Source organism: Physeter macrocephalus, chromosome 11 (genome assembly GCF_002837175.3).
Source record: "Physeter macrocephalus isolate SW-GA chromosome 11, ASM283717v5, whole genome shotgun sequence".
NCBI lineage: Eukaryota > Metazoa > Chordata > Mammalia > Artiodactyla > Physeteridae > Physeter > Physeter macrocephalus.
The window spans coordinates 56,176,809-56,183,122 of NC_041224.1; the positions used below are offsets into that span (position 1 = coordinate 56,176,809).

The 6,314-nt window shown below is 42.3% G+C and overlaps 1 long non-coding RNA gene across 1 annotated transcript; it reads left to right on the forward strand.

Annotated features, from left to right (window-relative positions):
* The first annotated feature begins 76 nt into the window (after positions 1 to 76).
* LOC129392575 (uncharacterized) lies at positions 77 to 2,965 on the forward strand. Its single transcript, XR_008618751.1, has 3 exons — positions 77 to 292; positions 429 to 503; positions 1,967 to 2,965. It is a non-coding gene; the product is annotated as an uncharacterized lncRNA (long non-coding RNA).
* Positions 2,966 to 6,314: the final 3,349 nt, after the last annotated feature.

Genomic DNA, 6,314 nt, shown 5'->3' on the forward strand with positions numbered 1-6,314 from the left:
TTTTATTTCCCTTTCTCTAGGAGGTGGGTCAAAAAGGATCTTGCTGTGTTGTATGTCATAGAGTGTTCTGCCTATTTTTTCCTCTAAGAGTTTGATAGTGTCTGGCCTTACATTTAGGTCTTTAATCCATTTTGAGTTTATTTTTGTGTATGGTATTGGGAGTGTTCTAATTTCATTCTTTTACATGTAGCTGTCCAGTTTTCCCAGCACCACTTATTGAAGAGGCTAGAGATATTCCCCTAAAGCCTCTGGAAGGAAACTATCCTGGCCCTGACACCTTGATTTTAGCCTGGTAAGACTCATTTCATAATTCTGACGTCCAGAACTATAAGAGAGTAAATTTGTGTTGCTTTAAGCCATTAAATTTGTGGTAATTTGTTTACAGCAACGATAGGAAACTAATACAGTTTTCACATTTGTATCTCTAGCCCCAGCCTCTTTCCAGAGGGCCAGACTTCAAAGTTGATCTGCCTACTGGACACCTCCCCTTGAATCTGCTACAGGTACATCAAACAACATGTGTGAAACTCCAACTCAACTCTCCATCTTTCCTCCTTCTCCAGCAATTCCCACCAACAACTCTAAATCCCAAGAGAAGAAACCTATTCTTTCTCCTCTTCTCTCCATCTTGATAGCACCATCATCTACCCAGATCCCCAAACAGTTAATCAACCTCCGAGTCTTAACACGTCCTAACTCCTTAACTCTCTAATCTATCTCCTTGCCCATTATTTTTGCCTCTTTGTTCAGGCCTCCTTATCTTTTGCCTAGATTTCTGCAACCTCTCCTAACCAGTCTTCCAGTCTCTAATCTTATTTTCCTCCAATCCAGTTTTCACAGTGCTGACAGGTTTTTAACACTGAAGTCTTACACCCCTGCCAAATTTTTTTTTTTTTTTTTTTTTTTGCGGTACGCGGGCCTCTCGCTGTTGTGGCCTCTCCCGCTGCGGAGCACAGGCTCCGGACGCGCAGGCTCAGCGACCATGGCTCACGGGCCCAGCCGCTCCGCGGCATGTGGGATCTTCCCGGACCGGGGCACGAATCCGTGTGCGCTGCATCGGCAGGTGGACTCTCAACCACTGCGCCACCAGGGAACCCTCCCATGCCAAATTTAATCCTCATAACCTTGGGGAAAAAAAAAAACCCCACTAAACTCTGTAGCCTGGCCAACAAAGTCCTTTGCGATCCCCACATCTTCTTTCCCGCCTTAGATTTTGTCACTCTTTGACTCATACTCACCTTCTGAACCGCACCAGTAATTGCATTTCCCGGACATAACATGCTTTGTCATTCCTTTCCTCATGCTGCTCCTAGTGCTGACTCCCTGCCCCTTGTCTAACTTCTCCTTATCTTTCAGTAACTTCTACTTATCTTCATTCAGTAAGGGTTTTTCTGGGAAGACTTCAGCCACAACCCATCCCTGGTTAGGAACTCCCTCCTGTGTCTGCCCAAAGTGTCACTCACTACCCTGGATTCGAATCATCTGTTTACTTTCCTTCCCCACTAGACTCTAAGCTCTTGTAAGGTGGGGACCAAGTCTTCGGTTTTTGTAATCATAGTATCAGGCAAAGAGCCTGGCACATAGTATGTGTTTAATAAATGTTGAAAGAATCGGTGAACTTCAGTAGTCACCACAATCAACATGTTGCTGAAGAAAGCTAAGTGTAATTTAGAAGCTGTTTGGTTCTCCATTTACTTGTAATTTGAAGAAAGAATGGAAGTAAATTAATCAGTGCCTCAATAAGTTTGGCAATAAAAAGAGAAGCTTCATTATCTGGCTTTTATTCTAGCCCTCATCTTACACTATTTTTAATCTTTGTTAAATATCTTACACTCTTTTATCCTTTATTAAATATAGAAGAATTTTCTTTTAATCAGATAAATCACCCAGAATGCTCTTTATGTATTGATAAATTGAGTAAACCCTCTCTTCCCCTTTCTTCATGTTTTCTACTCTCAAAATTTAGGTTTTTCAATATAGTTCCAGGGATATATGAGAATGCCCCCATAGCAAGTGTGGATGAAAAATGCCGCATGCCATATCAGTAAACAAAGGATGCTGCGACCATCAAGCCCTCAGCCATTGCAGCTGCCCCCCAAAACTGCACCCAGAGGGGACTCAGGATGAAGAAAAGCAGGATACTGACCCTAGATAGCTAAGGTGCATATCAAAGGAATGTTTTCAATGAGCCAAGACTCTTACATCTTCCCACACGTAGAAAAGTGCTAAATTCATTAACTTGAGATGTCTGGTTTTTCTTTAATTAACAGAAATCAGCTGTTCTAACCGCGGGTTTTGTTTTTGTTTTCAAAACTCATATATTTGGCTCCTCCCTTTGGCTCTTTACAGCAGTCCCGAGCCCTCAGCAAGTCTGCCGAATAAAACATAATTCTCAACTTTTAGGTTGTGCATTATTTTTTCAGTCAGTACAAGTAAAATTAATTAATATTAATAATTTTAAAATATATATACCTTTCCAGAAGCCATCACCCTTGATTTTTTCCCTCCCTCACTCCGTGTAGCTCATCAGGTCATTAAATTTTGTTTGCACATTTCCTAAATCTCTTCAGTCTCTGCTTCTCTCCAGACTCCTGCTGTTTCCCTGATTCATCTGCAGATGCCAAAGTCCTCTTATCTGTAATCCCATTTTCCATTATCTTTACAAAGGAGATCTGAGCCTGTCACTCCCTTGGATAAACTCGGGACTTCAGGTAAACTCTAACCTGCTGGCCTTTTCTGTCTTATCTCTCCTCACACTGAGAGGACATCCTGAACTACTTTCTGTCCCTCAGAAATGCCCTGCTTTCTTTCACTTTGAGGCCTTTCCACTTGTCCTTCCATTTCTCCCCTACTTCCTAGCTTTGCTAACTCCAAAGCTGAGACCTGAGTGAGTGGGTGTCATCTTCTTTAGCAACAGCTTGCAAGTTTGGATTGGCTGTCCTTCCCCCTTCCTGTATATCCTCATAACCCCTCTACTTGCCTGTCTGGCTTCTCCACTAGACTGTAAGCTCAGTGGAGACAGGAGCACAACTGTTTCATTGGTGTACTCCCAATCCCTAGCATTTGCCTGATACTTCATACTCACGCAGCATGCATTTTGAATGAATGAATAAATCGTTGAGTATAAATCTATCAGCACTATCAGAAAATAAAGCTCAAGTGAATTCACTAGTATATTGTGAATTACTGGTAGGTATGTCCAAGCCTTATTGGATAAATTGCTAAAATGTGGTATTGCTTTTTGCACCCTCCCACTCCTCCATGCGCATACCCAGTAGTCGGTATCCTTATCCATAGTGTGTGTCAGCCTCTTTCCCCCAGGCACCTTTTAGAGATTTAACTCCCAACATCACTTAGTATGTTTTCAGGTCTTTGGAGAAAACTCATAGTAAGTTCATAAAAACTTAAGGAGTCAATAGCACTGTTCTTACCCTCACATTCCTCACTTGTAAAAGAATTGTGGAAATCAGTGTAAAAGTGCTTTTTAAACAGCCATGCATCATATAAATGTAATTCAGAGAAAACTTGAAATAAGTGTTTCTAGTAAATAACCATGAATGCTGAAGAAGTCTATCTTATTGGTGATTTTGACAGTTTGGTCTAGTTATTTCCTTTTTTATTTTATTCCAACAGACATCAGTTAAAGATGTCTTCATAGATGGGGGGGCAGAGTCATTACATTTTGCATTGCCGTCCCATTTTTTAACTGGACTTGGGGACTAAAATTGAACTGAGATATGGTCAAGATAACTTAAGTGCAAATTCCCCCAATTTATAGCTCTGCATGTTGAGTTGCCTACTTCCAAAGTATTTGAGGCACCTTTAATGGAGACACAGATCTTGGTTAAAATCAGGAGAGTCAAATCAAAATAGGGATAAAAGAATAAGCCATATTCTGAAGTCATGACAGTAATTGTAATTAAAAAAAGAAGAAGAGTTGCTACAATTGACTATTAAATTTAGCTCCAAGCTTCCTGGGAATTAAGATAAAGCCTAAATATGATGAGTTAGCTCTCAAGCTGAGCATATGCATTTGTCAGGAGAAACAAAACTTTTTTCCGGCCCTGAACTCAAACAGTAAATTAGAGATATTGAATAATGATAATGAAATAGTTTATGAAATATGCAAGAAAAAATGTAGATGGCCATTTTGCTACCCAAAAAATGGGGTTCGCTTCTTGGTGGGTGTCGAGCCAAAAGACACAACCAAGCCAAACATCAGGAAAAGGAAGAATTTATTAGTTGCAGCAAGTAAGGGGCACACTGGGGATCTTTCCCAAAGAAGTGTCTCCCCAAACAGCAAAACTGGGGAAGTTTTAAGCTAAGGGTACCTGCATATTTATTGTAGGCGCTTGAGCAGAGAATTCAGCATAGAATTGAGGCAAAGGTCGACAGAGTCCAAGCTTTAGTTGATTGAAGTCACAGGGGTCAGAAAAGGTCAACATCATCACCCCTTATGTTCCAGTTGATCCGGTGGTTGAGGCTTCAGGCTAATCTTTACCATTGAAACAGAGCTGGGAGTCTATATTACTGATATATTATCTTTGCTATTGTTACTTCTCTTGCCCAATAACAGTCCTACATTCTTTTGTTCCCTTAAGACTATTAATTACGAAGGCCTGTTCAAGGACAAGCATTGTGTCTAGGCTTAGATGACAAAATAGCTTAGGCCAAAAACAGATTTTCTTATGTCAATGAAGCCAGGCCTGGTTCTCTTTCTCTGGGGACCCCCTATCCTATCTGCTTACAATTTCTTGTATTAAAAAAGCTTAATTTACACCAAGGACATGAGTAGGATATGCCTCTGTGATGGCATTTCTGCATGGAGCTGAAGTAATGTAATTGTATTTGACAAATTTGATTCAGGATAGAACCAAAAGAATCTATCTAATGGTGAGTCACTCTATCAATTTCAACTGTTGTCTCAACCTGAGTTTTTTGTTTTGTTTTGTTTTGTTTTTGTGGTATGCGGGCCTCCCTCTGCTGCGGCCTCTCCCGTCGCGGAGCACAGGCTCCGGACGCGCAGGCTCAGCGGCCATGGCTCACGGGCCCAGCCGCTCCGCGGCACGTGGGATCCTCCCAGACCGGGGCGCGAACCCGGTTCCCCTGCATCGGCAGGCGGACGCGCAACCACTGCGCCACCAGGGAAGCCCCTCAACCTGAGTTTTAATAGGTGCTGGACAAGACATTTCAAAATGAAGAAAAAGTCTGTGGAGTAATAGGAAAATATATATGTCTGTTTTAAATGGACAAAGGTGACATTTTACCATAAAAATTAAATACTTGTATTATTTGAAGGCCCATTTTTCAGAGGTGAGCTGCAAGAACACCTTCAGTCAGGTCCCAACTTTTGTCTTTTCAGTGTTGATTTCCAAGAGCTTTATTAACGATAGACATTAAAGAATGAGTAGGAATGGCTAACACTTACATAGCACTTACTGTGCAGGCACAATCCTCAAAATAACCCATGACGTATTATTATCCCCATTAGACATGGAGATAAATCTTAGATGTGAATGATTACGGAAATTAACCTTCTGGTTTTAATTTGTAAACCTTTCAGAAATTGTTTAATTAATATAAAAATTACAAATGTTTGTAAGTTCCACTTTTAAAATTATTTCATTCATTGAACAGATATTTAGTTCAGCACCTTCTTGCTGCTGCAAAAACAACAAAGAGCAAAACAAAGACCCTGCCCTCCAGAAGTTTACATTTTAATGGGGGAGACAAATGAGCAAGTAGAAACTGACCAGGGAGATGTTACTGTTATTACAGGGTGATCAAAGAATGCCTTCAAAAACAACTTTTTTAAGACTTGGCGGGAGTGGGGTACAAATAAAACCAGCTCGCCAAAACAACCCCGAGATGGACAGCTTCTACTGTGAGTTATCGCCTGGGTCACTGCTCTCCCAGCTAGGGTTTTGTACACAGTTTCACGAAGTTCCCGCCACTATACAAATGGCATAATGTGCTTCAAAAAAAGACTCCTTTGTTTAGAAATGGAATCCTGCCTATGTCCTGCGCGGAGTTTTTCGTTAGCTGATCTGGACTCTTCCCCAGTTCTGGCTCCAAAGCGGGTTGGGGACCTCCCCTTCTCTTAGCCACTTCGTGGGCGGTGTCGTTGGCCTGATGGATGCGTACCAGTGGTGGTGGCGGGGGGCGGCGCCAAAGCTCCTACCCTAAAGTCTCCAGCTACCGCCGCCTCTGCATCAGAAACTGCTAAGTCTCCCGGGCTGAAAGCCCGGAGGTGAGCCCCGCCCCGCCCCGCCCCGCCCCGCCCCGCCCCGCCCCGCCCCGCCCCTCCCCCGACC